Genomic DNA, 21206 nt, shown 5'->3' on the forward strand with positions numbered 1-21206 from the left:
TTCTGTGTCACTCAGAAACTACTCCCGCAAATGAATGCGAGACCTGTGGTTTGGATGCTAACATGGGCGTGATTCCCACTATTGCTATAGTACTATGCATGAGCTGCTGGTGTTTCAAATTCTCTGGCAGAGACAACTTAATTCTTTATGGCTCTGTTAAGTCATTTATCTTTCCATTAAGCACTGCAAATTAAAGTACTTCACAATAGATATAAAATAATCTGTCAATTACAGCATAAGAATAATTTAGTGTCAGTTACAAGTGAGAATTCTTTATGCTTTTTCCTTAGAATACTTCCATTACCATAGGTAAGAATACCAATATATTTGTAAAGTGACCATTTACTATTGGACAGTATGGAGGCAACTGTGTTTTAGAAATATCTTTTAACTACCTGTTGATGGAAAATTTGAAAACAAATAAAGGCACTTTTCCTAGTCATGAAACTTACCAATAATATATACTTGGTGTAAAATATGTCAGTGCATTTGAACCGTTGCTATGCAATTCCGTGACAGGTTAGGACAGTACGATAGATAAAACATTTTAATTGACAAAATAGTATTACCAGATATTCCTAAATTTCCATCTCCTATTTAAAAATACCAGTTTTATGTCAAGGCCGCTTTTTCTATTAGTTCCTAATCTACGCTGAGTTTGCTACCCATGGGCTTTCGAAAAACAGAACAGAATGTGTACATTGTGCCAGAGGCGCTGAATTTCTTAAAATTTCTTACAGTTTCCCAAGATATTTTTCCTAATACTGAAGATCTCAAAGCTTTGTTCAATTAGCAACACAGAAAGAATGTCACATCTAGAGAATTATTAAAGCAACAAGTAGAACTTAATCTCTCATAATCTCCAAAAATGAACTGGAGTCTATTTACCAGAAACGTGAGTATCAGAAGGAAATTATGTAAATGAACAACATCAGTTTATGTCACCTGTTTAAACAGTTGCATGTATGTTTAATTTCATCAAGAAGAAACATTTGCAGAAAAACAAACAAAAACCCTGAAAAACAAACATCCAGATTTCAGATGTATAGTGTGCAAGATGTATTTCCTCTACAAATGCATACATGACCAATACAAGCATTGTATATCATAACACTACAACACTTTGTTGATTCAGTCTTGCTATGGCAACGTAATCTTTCTTATAGATGCGCTCTCACTGCAATTACAATTTATATGTTTAGAAACATTTTGGTATTGTCTTGCAAATAGATGGAACTAATTGACTTACATGTATCCATCTACCAAGTACTGAAGTTGCGTTCCCAAAGAGTTGCCCTTTGTAGCGTTTACGGCCTTTAGGTTGAGATTTAATTGCAGCAGCAGGAACAACAGCAAATCTTCAAACTGTAATCATATTTTTCAGCAGTGTGCATCACTTATTAACTTTTATTTGATTTCCCTCTGGCACCCACAGCTCCAACAAATGTTATCCTCTTGTTCAGTTTTGTCAAGATCACAAACCTGGCAGTAAGTGCTGTAGCTGAGATTCTCACCAAATAAACACTTGAACTGTGCTGTAGCTGCTTAGGTGCAGTACGTGTCCTGCCCTGCATTAGAATGCCAAGCTCAGAAACTGATATGACTGAAAACCTGTCCTGCTGATTGTGAGCCGCTCAAAGGAGAAAAAGAAAATCCTAATCTGTGAATCATAACAGAATTTGCATTTATAGCACAGCTTTCTCCTAGGATGGCAAGGGGCTTTACTTGATACCTTCTAGTAGAGGATGGGAGTTTGCTCATTGCATTTTGTTTTGAAGAAGCAACGTATAAACCTGTATTAAAGCAATTGTATTGGCTTGGAAAGGTTTCATCTCTTCTCGGATAATATCCAAAACCTATCAATTACCTGACTTTTCTTTTTCTCATTAGTGTACAGGAATGAAAGTTATATTGATAACCTAGAGAGACAGATAAGATTTGCAAATGTAACTAGTATTTCATTAACTAAGTTTCTGGACAGATGATATAAAATTAAAATGAACATGACTTTCAGGGGATAAAAGTTTTTCAGACTGAATCACCTAAAAATCAAATCATTCTTATAAACCTTGGCCTTCCAATGAATTGAATAAGTTGAGAAATACTTTATTGAATTAATTTGGCCTGGTTTTCTACTCAGAGAATGCCTCAGAAAAGATTTCTCTTTCATTGAAGTTTCTTTATTAGTTAAATTTATTACAGGTATTTTCTAGCTTTTTTGATTATATGGACGTACTTAGGAACAGTTCCATATTGATATTCATTATTCAATATATTTTAATTTAAAATATTGAATAATTTGATATAAATTATTTGAAGAGCATGGAATGCTTTATTTTCACTGACAAGATGGATCCTTTCTCCAGATACTGGTCCATAAAAAGGTTTTGAATTTAAAATTGCCTGAGGACTAGAGAAGTACCAAGATTGTCATACCCTTTCCTTCTTAAGCCATGCAGAAACTATCTGGTGCCTAGCTTATAAAAAAGAAATTAACACTGTGACTTTGAGAAGATCTGGTTTGAAACACATGTAAAAATAAAGTTCTGAATAACTGAAACCCTTCCTAGAGATGTTCCTAAAGAACCCACATGAAATCTTTTTATAAAGTGATTCCTTAAGTTGTTCCAAGACTTAGTATTCTCAAGTATTTTTTCCATAAATAAAGTTTAGAAGCAACTGTTCTTTTTTTTTCCACATAAATTATAGACTTCTTGAACTCCTAAATATTATTGCCTCCCTCTCCCCTCCACCTCCCTCCCCATCCTCCAAAAAATAGTGGACGCTAATATGCTTTTCTGTATGAAAAGAAGGGAATTCATGTTCCATTTGCTGCCATGAGTAAAACTTCAGAAATACACAAAAATCCCAATAAGAGTTATATTATAATGAGATCATCTTTTCCTGAAAAATTCTTCACATGCTTTCTACATACAATAGAAAGAAAATGACCAAAAACCTTATTGATTCAAATCTACTCAGAGACAACTCCGTGTCTTGAACCTTAGAGTCAGGTACACTTAAGCAGAGACTGTTGATGTGTAGTTTTTATTGTTCATTAATTTTTGTTTTCTTCCAATGAGAAATTAAAATATATAGCAAAAGATGACAAAGTATAAATAATATTATGGTGGAGAAATTGCAGCTGAAATTTTCTCACTGAGAGCGAAGGTTTAGATAAAAGAAGGTATTTGTGAATGCATGTCAAATCCTTTACATTGTTATTTTTATAGTACTACATTGCAATACCACGTATTCCAGCACTGAAGACTGCAGTGGTTACTGCAAAACATGATGCAGATGCTATCAAATTTTCAATCAATATTTAATAACTATAATAGGAGTAGCATCTTACCTAAAATAGTTGCATGGTACTTATTATAATATCATCTGAATGTCTCACATTCAACGTATTTGAATTTCTGACACCTCTTGGGGAAGAAAATCATTATCTGTAATCATAAGTAAGAAATGGCTTCCAAGGCTGCCCCAATGAGAATATATCAGGCCCCTTAATAAAGAAATAAAACTGTAACTAGGCAGTGGTAATAATTTTTTTAAGTTCCAATCCAGGAATGTCTGAGCATGGAATGAGGAGAATGAAGGCTATATTTTAAGCCAAAGTCTCCTGTGGCTAACTAAATAACAAAAGGGTTAACTCCAACAAGGGTCAATTTATTTTTTCAGTCAAAGGACCCATGTATATCTTTTGTAATTCTGGTAAGGGATGTACACAAAACATCACATTTTCTCGGCACTTCTAAGGCAATTAAGAAATTAATTATTTTATCAGAAAGTCTCCTGCCATAGACTTAACCTCACAGCTGCACCAAACTTTCAAAAAGGATTCAAAGCAACTATGTGTAAGGGAGGCTTTGTTCAAGTCCTCTTGAACAGATCTGAGGTTCTGTGCATCCCAGTATTGGAACCAGGAAAAAAGCAGACAGAGCCTTAGCAATATCAGGCTGCTGAATGCCTCTGTCCTTCTCTGTCTCCTCTTTTTTATCTTTAGCTGTTAGAGGAGTGAAGAAAGAAAATCTTAAGTGCAAGGAAAGAATTCTTATGCAGCTTTTGAAAAATATATCCTTTAAAGCCCAGTGATGAATACATGAGTTGTAGCCACAGTTATCAAAGAGACTCTGATTTTTATCATATTTTTCATCCCATTTATTTAGATGGCACAGAAACGGATTATAAAACTATAGCTGTAGGGCAAATTTTAAAGCAGGCAAGTCAATAACATTAGTGCTTTTTTAAATTAGGTATAGCGTTTGCTGCATATCCAGTAAAGTTTTAAAAATCAGGTGATTGTACTTGCTCTTCCACGCTCCAAAACAAAACACACCTCCAAATCCATAACAACTGTATTAATTCAGAGTCTTACTACAGAATGGAAAGGACCTTCTTTTAGTTAGGGTGAGCTGTTTCCAGTAGCAAAAGCAATTGTGGCTAGTATCTATAATGCATTCAAGAGATTCAGAGGACTCTGGTGTCTGAGAGATAGCAAGGCCACTCTATCTTCAGCAGCAAGTATTGCCTTTTATGGCAAAGAAAAAGCAAAGTCAGGAAAGAATTCAAAATTTTCCTTTTTATATCTCACACAAAAATTGTTAACTCTCTCTTGAAGAACTCTCAATTGAAGAAAGCAATAAAAAATTATGTTGAAGTTCAGCACCTGCTATCTCTCTGATGGTTTTTCCTAAATATTTTCCAGAGGTAAGGTAATTTGTTCTGTTAATGGTGCTGTTCTACCTATATCTTAGTTAAAATGCACCATAAATAGAGCAAACTCCTACTCGAAGTGAAAACTCACTCTAAAGCAAAAGAGTATGTAAATGACATGCCCAGTGTCGACCTGGAGGCTCCGGTTTAAACCTGAATTCCAGCTTTCCAGTGCTGTGAGCTAATGTGAGCACGCTGAACGCATAACATGTACCCATTCAGGGTTGGCCAACCCAGAGGAAAACTCCTAGTGCAAGTGTGGCGGAGAGGGGACAGTGACTTGCCTGAGCATGTATGGTTCCCGCATGCATCTGATAACAGGCATAGATTGCCTCTTGCTCATAATTCAAGGCAGTGATCTCACCCTCATTACTTCAATTCAAACACAGACCCTGCATGAGGTCAGCCATGCTGGGTGAAGCACGAGTGCTCGCAGGTTAGGAATAAAACTGTGTGCAAGTGGGGACTCGGGGTCAGCAGGGCATGCTGCTCAAGTGAAGCATGGATACAATTAAAGCGAATAGGTGAACTAGAGCAGATACTTCATTTGAATATATAAATGTTTCAAGACCACGCTGAGGTACAGATGGCAAAGATAGCACAGTCTTAGTCCCTATGCTGCAGAGGTCAGAACAGATGCCTATAAAATGTACCTCTGTGACTGACTCGGAATTGCTTAGGCTGTTTCTCACATGCAGAAGGTGGTACAGCACCTAACTTTCTTGGTTTGAACTCCCTTGCAGAAGAATGAGTTTATCTACTTTTCTGCTAGTAAGGAAAGTAAATATCTACAGAAAAACTCTTTGCTTGACATATTTTTATTCCAGCTGAAAATACTTGGTTCTGTAGCATCTGGAAAGGAGACTTGCCTGTACAATTTGTTACTCTGCATTTTGAGGAATCACTGTGTATGAACACTTTATTTCATTTCTTCCAGACAAGTAGCATTCTGCCAGGACTTTTTAATTTCAGTTTTACTGCTACTACTTTGTGTTTTGATGCTACAAACATTGCTCCTTTCTTTCTTCAAGTTAAATGATTTTTGTAGCAGCACATGTTTCCTAGACAGGCATCTGAAGAGAAACAATTGATCATTTGTAATCCTTGCCTATTTCTATATAGACAACCCACAGGCAGTATGGCCTTACTTTCTAAATGTTTCTTTTTCCTGTGCACTGAAGGTAGTAACTTCTAAGCAACACAGCTACATTTTGTGCCTCTATAAAGCTCCCTGTGTGTTGATATACACATTGTTCATGGCAAAAAACAGTGAGTGTGTCATCTCAAAAGAGTTTCTTTTACACCTGTCACAGAAAGAATAATAAATCTTACTGTTCAGTCAAAAAGACAGCAGGTTTCATCTTGAAACCTAGCACTGGTCCTTTTTCAGATTATATGGAATACATATCCACTTGTCTCTTGGCTTTACAAATGTTACATGAGATCACTTTGGTCTGCTGCTAGGTAGAATGACACATGCTGAATCAGGACAGATGACAATTGTTCTTATATTGGAAATCTGAAATGCCATCCAATATTTTCCCAGTAGGCTATCAGTAGGCTGATGGCCTGACTGGCTCTTTGGAGATCCAGCATCTAGTCAGACAGTCCTGGCAGATCTGTTTTTATTTACTTGAGCAATTTATGAAAGGCCCCAGTCCAGGTTTCCAGAACTGTCATTTTTCTTAAAATATCTTCCAGTTTGGATTTCACGAGCTGAGAGATCTTGACAAAACATTTAGTCAGTCAGCCATGTACTACATGTGCTTATAGGAAGCTATTCCTCATAAACTTATTTTCTCTATTTGGCATTTCCAGTTTCTTGATTCATTAACAGAAGCCTCTGTTCACTATCCTTAAAGGGAATGGCTGGAGGTCCACTTTACTCCGGTAAAGTTTTCTGGTTCCACATAGGAAGCTGGATGATACCTTGTTTTTCGCAGCTGCTAAAGGTTTTATAAGCCATAGTTTAAGTATTACATTGAAGTTTAACTAAGTAAAATATCCTTTACATCCATCTTTAAGGTATCATGTATATGCTTTATCTGGAATTCTTAAAACCAGAATGGATAAAATTTTTACTGTGTTAGCTTAAAAAAAGGGGTAAAAAAGTTCCTGCTCCTTCAAGAACTGTTTACATATTTTATAATAATCTTCATATGAAACATTCCTCGGATAAAACACACAGTAGCCTTTTGGACATGTACTAGAAACTACAGTGACTCTTCCTCTTGTGATTGCCTTAACTCATGTTTGAGTGAGTTGTTCTCTGCCCATGAATCCACATGAATTCTCATGCCAGTGAATCCCTGGGTATTTGTTGCCATGTAAAACAGTGTTGGTAATAGAAAACGAGTGTGCCTGCAGCTGTCTAGTCTTTACTCCAGTGACTATGGAGCTCTCCCAAGAGACAAGGGATTTACTGAGATTTACCATACTGCTGGAGAGGGCTGCACACAATGTGTTAGTGAGTAGGATGGGACTTGGCTGGGTCTTAAAATAAAGTCTGATTGCTCTGCAGTTTTTCAGAAGAAAAGATCAAGTTTCTGAGCCCTGAAGGGTTCAGACCGCTGCATACCAAAGAGGCTTTGTTCCCTATTTATAGTGTCTAGTGGCTAGCAAGTAATAGGACTTAGGGGACACCTGTGTCCTCAGCATTTCTGGGATATTTTAGATGGAACTATCCTGCAAGTACAGGCACATAACCACAGATGATTACGTGAAGAACATGATGGAGAAATACCCACAATACTTGAAAGGGATACAAGTCAGCAAACAGAGGAATCATTTTGGAAGTCCTTTTTCCCGTGTCTAGCTGGCACTGAATTTATCCTTCACACTGGCAGAGTTATACAAGAATGTATTCACAGCCCTATTCAGCCTAAATTCAACTGAAACCAATGCCAAGAGTGTCTTACTATACTTCAGATATGAATTAAATTCTATATACTAATTTTTAAAATATTTAATAGTTTCTGTAAGAGGAGATTCCAGGAATTAATATGTTGCTTTATGCCTAATAGATGACAGGATGACAGACATACTGCTTTAGGAGTATTGCAGCTCTGTATTCTGTTAGCCACTGGAAATCTTGGCTTTTATTAAAGACTTGGGTAAAGGCAATGCCAGAACTAGCCTACAAGTATACTATATGTATGGAATCACATATATAACCTCAGTACCAAGAAGTAGAGTATGTGTGTGCCGGGACTAACAGCTCCTTTCCTGTATTCACACATTGTTTCTTGATCCATCTGTTTTTTCCATGAAAAACAATTAATGCACTCATTCACTTTCCTTAGGTCATTCATCAGTGTATCACTAGCAACTGGTCTGTCAATATCAAAACTGCCTCTGAAAAAGTCACGAAGGTCAAAAATAACACTGTTGCTATTACTTTGCCAAGTTGAGACAAGGCATGTTTATGCTTAATCTAATTTTCTACATTTAATTCAACAGAAAGTGCAGGGAACTAGAAATAAAATTTTGTGGTATTATGGAAGTATGTCTAATTTGTCATATAAAATGAAACACCCAGTGAACAGAAAAGTGGTGAATATTCAAATGGCATAGAATGGTTTTGAACCTGATTAGGAGAATTGCACTTCTTGACATTACACACACGTTTATCTGAGGAGTACAACAGGCTGCACTGTGACATAACCCTAATTTTTATATAGGATTTTATATTATTTCTATTGACTGACCAATTCTAGAGAGAACTTACTGTTTACTTACCAGGTACCCAAAGAAACCTAAGTATGTTTTCAGCAATGGGATTACACTTTCAGAAAACCCTAAAGTAGCATTCTGTGTGATATATTTATGTTTTTTCATATTTTCAGAAATAATTACTTTTGTACGTGGGGATTGAAGACCTCTTTTTTAATTACAACTAGTATACTTTTTTCTTCCTATCTATTCAGTTCTATATTACCACTGGAGCACAAAAGCTACCACCGTCCAGTATAGCAGTAGTTCAATAAATGGCTGACCAATTCATGTCTGATTATTGGACAATGAATTACAGGAAACAATTACAATTCGTTATGATATTAAATATAAAAATTGTATGTTAGGGTTCCAAACAAAATGGAATTTAATAAACTTTACGACAATCAAGGACTGCTGCTTAAACTCTTATAAGTCAACGTATCTTAGCAGCTAATAGTAAACACTTTCATATTTGCCACTAACTTTGATTTTGCTCCTGCCATTACATTAGCTACTGTGTCTTCAGTTAATCCAATTCATTATCTCCATTAAAGCTTGAAATCAGCAAAGCCACTAAGAACGTACCTAAAGTTCAATATGTGTTATTTCTAACAAGACATTTGTGGCAGCTGATAAATAACACTTTCGAAAAAATCTTTGCGTTGTTCTATGAGTGCTAATACACAAATTTTCCTCTTACCCTACTGTTCTTATTTGCAGGATTGTTATCTAAATATTGTTTTGAAGAAATGTGAGCTTTTCCTTGAGATACCTTGCACTGGATTACTGCAAGTGATTTTCATTGTAAATATAATGTCCTCAGTGAGAGAAGACAATGAACACATGATTTTTTAAAATGTTTATTGAAAATGTGTCTCAGAGCTGGCAACCAATAAGTCTTCTTTGAAAATGGAACAGAGTACTCCAAAGACAAGTCTATTCAAAGACAGATAAAAGAATATATTTTTTCTCCATTCAAAAAAACAAAGTAAACTACAGCTCCAGTAAGACCATTTTGCTCTGAACTTAAAGACTCCCAGTCTTCAACATGAAGACAGTTTCAAGTTTCTGAGCAAAAATTGCTTTCTTTTTCTTTGACTATTAAAGAAGAATTAAATTACAGATGTTCTTCAGTTTGTCATATGAAGTTTAGATGGATGCTATTTGAAAAACTGCCTCCTTTTTACCCCCAAAAGGCAAAGAGGAAGAGCTTTCAACTAAATACAAGTTGGTTTTTAACAGTGACTATGCACAACTGAGAAGAATTGTTTAAGTCTATCATTTGTGTAGAGAAAGCTTTCTGAAAGTTAAATATCCATCTATTCATTAATTCATTAATTAATCTTTTTGTAGATGAAAGTACATAAAAAGCATGATTTGCTATGTTTAAGTCATTCCTGAGACTGAAATATTGTGCTTCTAGTCAAATGCATACATTTGTCCATCTTGGAAAAACTATCATAAAAGCTATTTTTAGTGTCAGAAAAAAAAAATGTGATAACTTGAAAGTGAAGCTTACATATGCTTTTTATTTTTCTAAGCTGTGAAGCAGATTTCAAGAAATTGAAGTGGACAAAAGGAAAAAACTAAAATCTCCTAAGAAGGTAAAATAAGATTATCCAAAGATATGTTTTGGTGTAAACAGAAAATTAATTTTTGATATCAAAAGTTGTGCTATATTCTGAATGCTGGAAGAAAATAGGAAATAATATCTTTGAATAAACACATTCCACACTTTATTCAGGTAAGTATGATTTAATCTGGAAATACATTAATGAAAGATATTAAACTGAAGATCAGTAAAACAGAGAAGAATAAGAAAAGAAAAATTATTAATACTGTAACAACTGTGTTAAAAATGTTCTGTTCACTCCTTTCTCTTTGTTTACAGATGAAATTGAAGCCTTTCTTCATATGGCATATGCAATTTAAATTTAAGTACTAAAATTGACATCATTTTTTATTTCTATATGGAGACCAAAATTTGATAGCATCTGGAATAATTTAAATCTTTGCAAACATAGCAGAAAAGCAAAAATATCAATGAAAACCTTTTTTTTTTTTCTCATGAAAAGCAAGGGCGCATATTGGATCCATTGAAATAAACAGGAATTTTCCAACTAGATTTACTGGATCCATGCTCTTCTGTTCATATCTGACAGTCTCTGATCTTTGTGCCCCTTCCATCAACATTAGCAATAAAATGCTTTGATACTCCCTGAGTATTGACCTGAACTGTTCGCTTTGCTCATTACACATTGATCCTTCTGTTCTTAAAGGGACATTCTTGTAAACAGAGAGCTCTTACATTTCTTGCTGTCTGCTCACAAGACTTTCAGATTCAGTTATGCTCTGCAAACACTTTGAACTTTTTTCCAGTGGCGAGGTTTGAAGATGAATATAAAAGATAACATATGACAGTACAAAATAGAGCAATTCATTTCAAAAGATACATGAAAACGCTAATATGTTCAGAGAAAAACTGAAGTACGAAACGTATTCCACATGACAAAAAATTGAGTATCCAAAGCTCCTCAGCTTGGAAATAAAAGATTTAGATGCATATAATCAAGTTCTACAAAATCAGGAAGAGCTGTTCGCTCCCTCTTCTAATAGAAGAAAAAAAGACCCTGAAAAGAAGAATATGAGTTTCCAAACAAATATAAGGATTTTTTTTTCACAGAACATATAGCAGCATCCTTGAGGAACTTCCCAGAGTTCCAGATGCAACCTATAGATGTAGATACTCTATCTGTTTTCAAATTTTTTTAAGTGTCTGCTTCTGGCCCCAGTTGGAGGCAGAACACTGGGCTAGATGGAATCTCACTTAAAACCAGTGTGGCCATTCTTGGATTCAGTTTGAGGAAACAAGACTGAAAAAAAAAAAGTCAATCCGAGGGTAGAACAAAACATGTTTATGTCTAACAGTAGTCCTGTGCAGAACAATATTTCTCAAATGTTTAATCTGACCATCACTTGCAAATTACCATAGCAATCCAGGCGTCAAGGGAGCAAACTTCCTGAATATTTAGTTTGACCACTTAGGTAAAATAGCACCAAACATTTCATATAAGACTTCATTCATTCATTCAAGGCAACATGTTCAAATCAAGCATGAACTTGACAGCTATTCTTGACTTAAGAAATAAAAATGCTAGCTTAATAGTCAATCTAAAGATACACTTCTCCGCATTGCATTATTAGACTTGATAGTACTCTATTCTTTCAGCTTGAAGCACCATGATATAGTCACATTACCCTGCTCTTACTGTTTCTCATAAAATATTTATATGCTAAACAGAAGTGCATCTCATTGCAAAGTAGGAATATAGTGTTGTTGAACAAGAAATATGTCGACATCTCAGTCAAGTCTGCAGCCCACATTGCCTTCCATTCTGCCGTGGCTAGACCGGACAGTGGTACCCAGTATTACTGCTCTGACAATTTTACCAACTCTGTACCTGTCTGATTAAAATATGGTTTAAAAGACACTGAAGATGGGTCTGTTTGCAGACCTTCTTCAATTGTACTTGCCTTTTAAATCTTGCATGTCCAACCCCGTGTTTATTCTTCCCTTCTTTCTTCTCCTCACTCCCTCAGTATTCTGCCTTCAGCTTAACATTTTATGTTTAAAAATTTTTATCTTCTGTCTTCTGTCCACCTTTACCTTTAGTTGTCCTGAAAACACACTTCTTTCAAGATTCCTGGTGCTCATTTTTAAAGCAAAAACTGTGGTATTACAGTATAAATACATATGAAAAAAACTAAGGAGCAGTGTGTCCAGAGGAGTGTGACCAAAATAGTGAAAGGTCTTGAGGGCAAGACTTATGAGGAGTGGCTGAGTTCACTTGGTTTGTTCAGCTTGGAGGAGAGAAAGCTGAGAGGTGACCTCATCAAAGTCTACAACTTCCTCAGGAGGAGCATTGGAGGGGGAGCTGCTGATCTCCTCTCCCTGGTGAACAGCAACAGGACACAATGATAGGACATAAGGAAAAGGTTCTTCACTGACAGGGTGGTCAGTCACTGGAAAAGGCTCCCCAGGTAAGTGGTCATGGCACCAAGCCTGTCAGAGATCAAGGAGCATCTGGATGACGTTCTTAGTCATATTATTTACCAGGCCTTTGACATGGTCCCCTACAACATACTTCTCTCTAAATTTGAGAGACATGGATTTGATAGGTGGACCATTTGGTGGATGAGGAATTGGTTGGATGGTCACATCCAGAGGGCAGTGGTCGATGGCTCAATGTCCAGATGGAGATCAGTGACAAACTGTGTGCCTCAGGGCTCCCTATTGGGAGCAGTACTGTTTAATAACTTCATCCATGACATAGACAGGGGGATTAAGTGCAACCTCAGCAAGTTTGCAGATGACACCAAGCTCAGTGGTGCGGTTGACATGTCTGAGGGATGCGATACCATCCAGAGGGACCTGGACAAGCTCAAAGAATGGGCGCAAGTGAACCTCATGAGGTTCAAGAAGGCCAAGTGCAGGGTCCTGCACCTGGGTCAGGGCAAGCGTTGGTATCAACACAGTCTGAGGGATGAAGGGATCGAGAGCAGTCTTGCTGAGAAGGACTTGCAGGTACTGGTGGATGAAAAGCTGGACATAATGTGCTCTCACAGCCCAGAAGGCCAACCCTATCCTGGACTGCATCCAAAGAAGCAAGGCCAGCAAGCTGAGGGAGGTGATTCTGCCCCTCTGCTCTCGTGAGACCCCACCTGGAGTCCTACATCCAGCTCTGGAGGCCTCAGCACAGGAAAGACATGGACCTGTTGGAATGGGTCCAGAGGAGGGCTACGAAGATGATGAGAGGGATGAAGCCGCTCTCCTGTGAAGAAAGGCTAAGAGAGTTGGGGTTGTTGAGCTTGGAGAAGAGAAGTCTCTGGGGAGATGTTATTGCAGCCTTCCTGTACTTAACAGGGTCTTATAAGAAAGATAGTGACGGACTTTTTCGTAGGGCCTGTAGTGATGGGACAGGGGGTAATGGTTTTAAACTAAAGGAGGGTAGATTTAGACTTGATGGAAGAAATTTTTCACAGTGAGCGTGGTGAAACCCTGGCACAGGTTTCCTGGAGAGGTGGTAGATGCCCTATCCCTGGAAACATTCAAGGTCAGGTTGGAACAGGCTCTGAGCAACCTGATCTAGTTGAAGATGTCCCTGGTCATTGCAGGGGGGGTTGGACTAGATGACCCTTAAATGTCCCTTCCAACCCAAACTATTCTATGATTGTATGATTCTACTTAATTTTAAGTAGTCCTGTGAGGAGCAGGGATTTGAACTCGAAGATCCTTATGGATCCTTTCCTAGTTGACATATTCTATGATTCTATGATAACTGTGTTAAGACAAACACTAAGAAATTAGAAAAATGCATGAAAGTAATCTTTAGTTGATAGTCCTGCAATTATTCTTTGGTAAGATTAAAATTTTTAAAATGTAACTGCAGAAATAAGAAGTAACTTGTACCTAACAACCTGTGTCAGGTTTTAGCTACACAGTACAAGCCACCTGTCCATCTAGACTTAAAGATATTGTTCATGATACGTACCATGTTTCTGAGCTGATAAAATTTTTCAGAATAAGATGTATCTTGGCTGTTCTGCAGGTGCTTGCTGGCAGCAGGCATATGCAGTTATGGAGTTCATTTCTGTTTGGGTGGTTTTTGCTATGTTTGGGGTTTTGGGGTTTTTATTGTTTGGGGTTTTTTTGTAAATGGAAACAACTGGTCAGTATCTCCCTTTGGCTGATCTTCTCCCACTCTTCTTTCACCTCATTGCTTCCTTCCTGGTTATTTCTCCCAGGATCCATTTCTACAAGATCTTTTTTCCTGGTATTAATATTTTCCTGTCTCAGTCCTTTAGCGTCTTTCAGTCTGTCTGTAACTGTCTGTCCTAACTTCCATTATAGATGTCATGTCCAGCCATTGACACTAATACCTCCAAAAGACTTAATCTGGCAGAGCAAAGCTAGTAAAAAAGCACTTGTCCACCTTCCAAAAACCCAAAAGGGGATGTCTGCAGCCCTTCGCAGTTTTGTCACTGGGAGTGATCCAGGCAGCAGGAACGAAATGGGCTTCCTGTAGTTGTTAGAGCAGGCAGATGTAACTGAGCACGCCCAAAGAGCAAACCCATGCGTTACCAAAGACATCCTCCCTGGTGTCTAGTTTGGCCATATATTAATGAAGATCTGTTGCATTTCTGCTGGAGCCCCAGAAGGACCTAGGACTTTCACTGCTATCATTAGCCTAGCAGATTTCTCACAGTAACAGCAAATGATTTTACAGGGTCTTTTGGCACCTGTCCATCCTTCCAAAAATTGTAAGTCCTTGCTTCAAAACAAGGGGTTAAAAATTCTCAATGAAATAGATATAAGAATTTTTAACAAGAGCAAAACAGCATATATTGTTGTGATCTGATTCTTGGAAAGAGTTGTTAGTTTTTTCTTTTTTTTTGATTAATCTTTCAAAAAAAATCAAGCTAGCACAAACACCAAGTGTGAAACTAAATTAAAGACCTGAAAAATTCAACTGAAGTGTTGTGATTTCACTATCTGTAAGAACTAGAAAACAGAGTCATATAATAAAAAATTACGAATGGTCTTTGTTATTGGAAAAATATAGCTTCTCCCATATCAAGAACTGTATTTATTTCTGAAGGTAATTTTATATTATGGGTCATTTTCATTCCTAATAAATGAAGCCCATTAGGTTAAGATGGTTGAGTCACCATCCCTGGAAGTACTTAAAAGACATGTAGATGTGGTGCTTAGGGACATGGTTTAGTGGTGGACTTGGCAGTGTTAGGTCTACAGCTGGACTCAAAGATCTTAAGGGTCTTTTCCAACCTAAATGATTCTATGATTCTGATTCTAAGAAATATTTTGTATGTCATGCTGAAAACATTTAGAACAAAAGTAGAATTTGGCAAAAATGGTAAAATATCTTTTAACAATTTTTACTGTCAGCAATGTTTTAATATCTTTATTCTTAGGTTGCTTAGTAATTTATTGAGTAAGCTGTTCCATTTGAAATGAAGATTTTCAGTAGCAGATAATAATCAATGTGAATAAAGTATAAGAATATAGCCCTTCATCAGTGAATGAACACATTGAAAAAATTTATCAAGTCAGACAGTGAAATGCATTTTCATTTCATAATGTTATGACAGAATAAGAACATATGTAGTAATTACAATTTAATGTCTCTCAGGAGAATTTATTGATAAAGTAAGCTAAAAAGAAATTGAAGTTGAAAAGAGTTTGCTTATTTAAATAAAAACTATTTGTAGTTGTCATGAATATCACTTTCTTTAATGTCTAGTTAGAAAATACTAATCTTCAGGTTTCATTAACCCATTAAATTGTTAGTTGCTGTCAGTTTAAGTTGTCAGTTAATATATCCTGAGTTTCTTGAAGGCCAAGCAGTACTCCTCAGTAAGAGTTAACAACAAAAAGATGTGAATAAGCCTCCTGTCCTCATAATTTTAAATGCCTCCATACTTTATAATAAGAATTTACGTAGTAGTGTTATTTAGAAAGATAGACAGCTTCTTTCAAATTATGTAATTTAACTCAAATTTTATATATAGAAATATAATTGAAAATTATGTGAAAGTTTTTCTTTACCAATTATAAGTGATTTAAAAATAAGCTTTACATGTATAAATTCTAAAGTTTCATTGTATAATTTCCTTTAACAACATAAAAAAAAAGTAACTAGAGGTTATTAGCCTTAGATGCAAGTATACATTCTTCTTAATTTGTTCTTAATGTGATAATATTTTCCTCTTCTACATGTGCACAAATTTGTATACTAGGTAGTTATTGTACAAAATTAGTAGTTCTTCTGGATATATTCTAGGGAGAAGCAAAAGAAATAACTTCCAAAAATTTGAAATATTTTTGTGACCATGATTTCTTTGATATCTCTAGATGTAGTGAAAGACCAAGTAGAAGTTATATGCAAGAAATAAATAAAATATGTTCTAGATAATCCAGACTTCCAATTGTACTGAAAACCAGACAAAAACCTGTGGTTGGTTGACTTTGGCTGGTTGCCAGGTGCCACCAAACCACTCTATCACTCCCCTCATCAGCAGGACAAGGCGGGAAAATTAGGACGGAAAGGAAAAAAAACCCACAAAACCAAACACCTGGGTCAAGATAAAGGCAGTTTCATAACCAGAAAGCAAAGACCGCATGCAGAAGTAAAAGAAAACAAAACACTTACTCTCTACTTCCCATCAGCAGGTGATATTTGGCCAGTCCCCAGGAAGCAGGGCTTCAGTACGTGTAGCAGTTGCTCCAGAACACAAGCACTGGAAAACAAATACCCCCCATTCCTCCTCCTTTCTCTTAGCTTTTATTGCTGAGCAGACGTCATATGGTATGGAATATCCCTTTGGCCAGTTTGGGTCAGCTGTCCTGGCTGTGTCCCCTCCCAAGATATTGCCTACTGGTGGGTGCAAATGTTGCAGAGACAGCCTTGATGCTGTGCAGGCACTGCCCAGCAGTAGCCAAAACATTGGGGTGTTATCAGCACCGTTCTAGATAACCAGGACAAAGCACACCACTATGAAGGCTGCTGTGGGGAAAATTAACCCCATCTCAGCCAGACCCAATACAAAACCAAAGGAAAAGTTGCTGAGAACTTAACAAAATCAAATCAGTTCATCATCCCACCTTTTCCACTTACTATATGAGTAAACATCCCCTAAACAGCTAAGATTTATTTACTTTAACTCACATGTACATTTTGACATGATGTTCTGTAAGTGTACCAAACCGTGACATTCTCCAAGAGCACATGAGCCCTTGAGTGACTCTGAAGGCTCACAGCTGTGGGACATCCTGATGAAGCTGCAGCCATGTGTCTCCTTGCCCCTCACACCAGCTACCAAGCAGTGTACTCTGCAGCCAGGCAGCAGCGTTCTAGGTATTTCAGTCATGTAATTCCAAGGTAATGAAAGGAAGAATCGTGTTCGGTAGTCACACAGAAACACAGAATCACAGAATCACTAAGGTTGGAAAGGACCTTCAAGATCATCAAGTCCAACCATTAATCCAGCGCTACCATGTCCCCTAAACCATGTCCTGAAGCGCCACATCCACACATTTCTTGAACACTACCAGAGATGGTGACTCCACCACCTCCCTGGGCAGCCTGTTCTAATGCTTGACCACCCTCTCAGTGAAGAAATTTTTCCTAATATCCAATCTAAACCTCCCCTGGTGCAACTTGAGGCCATTTCCTCTTGTCCTATCACTGGTTACTTGGAAGAAGAGACCAACACCCTCGTCGCCACAATCCCCTTTCAGGTAGTTGTAGAGAGCGATAAGGTCTCCCCTCAGCATCCTCTTCTCCAGACCAAACAACCCCAGTTCCCTCAGCTGCTCCTCGTAAGACTTGTGCTCCAGACCCCTCACCAGCTTCGTTGCCCTTCTCTGGACACGCTCAAGCACCTCAGCGTCCTTCTTGTAATGAGGGGCCCAAAACTGAACACAGTATTCAAGGTGTGGCCTCACCAGTGCGGAGGTGTGGCCTCACCTATTCCTGCTGGCCACACAATTTCTGATACAGGCCAGGATGCTGTTGGCCTTCTTGGCCACCTGGGCACACTGCCGGCTCATGTTCAGGCGGCTGTCAGCCAGCACCCCCAGGTCCCTTTCCGCCGGGCAGCTCTCCAGCCACTCCTCTCCAAACCTGTAGTGTTGCATGGGGTTGTTGTGGCAAAAGTGCAGGACCCTGCACTTGGCCTTATTAAACCTCATACAGTTGGCCTCTGCCCATCGAACCAGCCTGCCCAGATCCCTCTGCAGAGCCCTGCAACCCTCCAAGAGATCAACACTCCCACCCAGCTTGGTGTCATCTGCAAACTTACTGAGGGAGCACTCGATCCCCTCATCTGGATCATTGATAAAGATATTGAACAAGACCGGCCTCAGAACAGAGCCCTGGGGAACACCGCTTGTGACCGGCCGCCAGCCGGATTTAATGCCATTCACCACAACTCTCTGGGCTCGGCCATCCAGCCAGTTCTTTACCCAATGAAGAGTACACCTATCTAAGCCATGAGCCCCCAGTTTCTCCAGGAGAATGCTGTGGGAGATGCTGTCAAAGGCTTTACTAAAGTCCAGGCAGACAATATCCACAGCCTTTCCCTCATCCACTAGGTGGGTCACCTGGTCATAGAAGGAAATCAGGTTGGTCAAGCAGGACCTACCTTTCATGAACCCATGCTGGCTGGGCCTGATCCCTTGGTTGTCTTGCACATGCCCTGTGAGCACTCTCAAGACGAACCGCTCCATGATCGTCCCCGGTATGGAGGTCAGGCTGACAGGCCTGTAGTTCCCAGGATCCTCCTTCTGGCCTTTCTTGTAGATGTAATATTTCTATGGAGCCAAACAGACTTGTCTAAGTTGTATTTGCTCCTCATGCTGATGTAGAAACACATTCATTTTCCAGTATGAATCAAGTTCCATGCAACTCTTCAGGATTCAGTTGGTGCAGCCCACACTAGTCAGAGATTTGATATGGGTCTAACTAGGTCCCAGCATGCCTTTGAACTGTACAGCCAGTTTTATTGGACAATCAGCTTTGAACATATTTGAAACAACTTTTTTTATAGAAAATGTTTGTAGTATAAAAGACATTATAAAGAAACATATGCCTACTTTCTGTTTAGTGACAAATAGATCTTTTCTTTAAGGCTTAGTTTCAAATGACCAGCTCAGTTACTTTCCAGCTTACTGAAAACTTTGCTCCTGTTTCTCCCTAGAAAATATCATATTTCTATCTCCCTGTTGAGCTGCCAGTGTATCTGTTCCCTGCTCTTTTCAGCAGTGTCTCTGTTCCTTTATGTAATACATCAAGGCAATAAAAGTAGGACTTGACTAGTAGAAGTGAGGTGCATCCAAAACTAGTATAATAAAAAATAGAATTATGATAACGCAACTGAACATGACATTCTAAACTCTATAGAGAGCTTAAATATGAAGTGGCTGATGTAATAACACACACAATAACTCTTTGAAAACAGTTTATATTTCAGAAGATGAGAAGGTTCCAAATATTCTCTCTTTTTTTACGGGCTTTTGGGATTATTTTGGAAAAAATATACATCTAGGTGCCCCGTGTGACTAGCAAGTTACTTAGCATATTTTCTTTAGACCAAAATAAAGTGAAAAAGAATGAAAAAAACCAACTTGGAAAAGTAAGGTATATTAGGGCTGCATAGTACTCTTGATGTAAGGGAAAACTGTATTGCTAATCTCTTATAAAACTCTCAATATACTCGGAAAAAGTGGATAAAGCAGAAAAAGTTCATATCATTTATGATGTGCAAGATGCTATTAAAAAAAAAGTGTTTTTGTGGTTTAAAACTGTCTAGAAAACAAATCTAAGACTTCATATTGAGACTCAAAATCTTATTATTAAGAAGGCCAAACCCATGACATTTGTTTTCAGAATCATATGATCATGTTTGCTGAATGTTGCTCCTTCCTGTAAATTGGTTTCACTATAAGTATAGCTGCAAATTATCTTCTCTTTCAGGATCCTTCTTGTTAATCTTAGAAAGCCAAAAAATAATTAGCAAATTACTCTGTGAGGAATATCAGAGGAACTACTGTAATGTGTCTTTCATGACAAAGCAGAAGCACCACTACATTACCTGCGATAACATCTGATAAATATTCATTACAGAATTAAATGCAGAAAGCTGTCATTGGATCTTCAGTAGCATTGATTTTATACATTTAATATATAGACTCATATTTCTGAGTTGCCATATTGCATTACACTTGATTATGTGATCTAAAAATTCAGTAACATAAAAATGCAAAAAACATTTTCATCTCTGGGTAGTGTATGGGTAGAGGAGCAAAGAGAACCCCTGTTGCTACCATGTCATCCTAAGTGCAGACAAATACTACTACTGATGCTTGGAAGACCAGAACCTACACATTGCTTTTCCTCCTTTGGACTTGAAAAAAGAGTCTGTCCTCACTGACAAGTAAAAGGAAATGAAATGTGACTGGACACACAGGTAATTTATGTGGTGTCCTATCTTGCCATTAGTCTTCATGCTTCAGACTCATTTAGTACTAGTCAGAGTGAAACCCCTGTGTACAGAGACTCACGGTCTTCTCTGCAAAGTTGTATCATCTTAACCTCATGCCTTAACGTGATATTCAAAAGGGATACTTTTCAATGAGTGTAAACTGCTTTTTTTGCACTTGTTCAGAAATACCAAAGTTATTGTTTTCTACCTATTTTGTCAGCAATACAATGTCAAAATCCTGACTAAATTACAGAGCAAGAAACAGGTATTCAAAGTGCAACTGCTGATGGACCCAAAGTCTTTGCAATGTCACTTCCAAAATCCACATGTAAGGCACAGCAGACACAGAGGTATTTGTCGCTTCAATTTGTACTTCTGTTTAGTAAATTACAGCAAGAGGGAAAAAAGAAAATCTCACTTAAACTGAAGAAAGGAAACAAATTTAGCAGGCAAATAGGGCAATTCTGTTCTTTTTCAATTACTTAAAGACTATTTGTGCTTGTATTTTTGTTTCACATTATTATGCATATCTCTTTGCCTTGTTTTTGCTTTCCTACTTCTGCACACTGTTCTTTTTTTTTAACCCTAGCAGAATGCAAGGAAATCTCTCAGGGGTTTAAAAGGCCAATAAAGCAACCAGAAAATGCTATTCAGCCTTTAAAACTCTTTGATCCCTGTAAGAAATTTTCTTGAGAAAGATTTACAAG

The sequence above is a fragment of the Phaethon aethereus genome (genome assembly GCF_964289735.1).
Source record: "Phaethon aethereus genome assembly, chromosome: 1".
NCBI lineage: Eukaryota > Metazoa > Chordata > Aves > Phaethontiformes > Phaethontidae > Phaethon > Phaethon aethereus.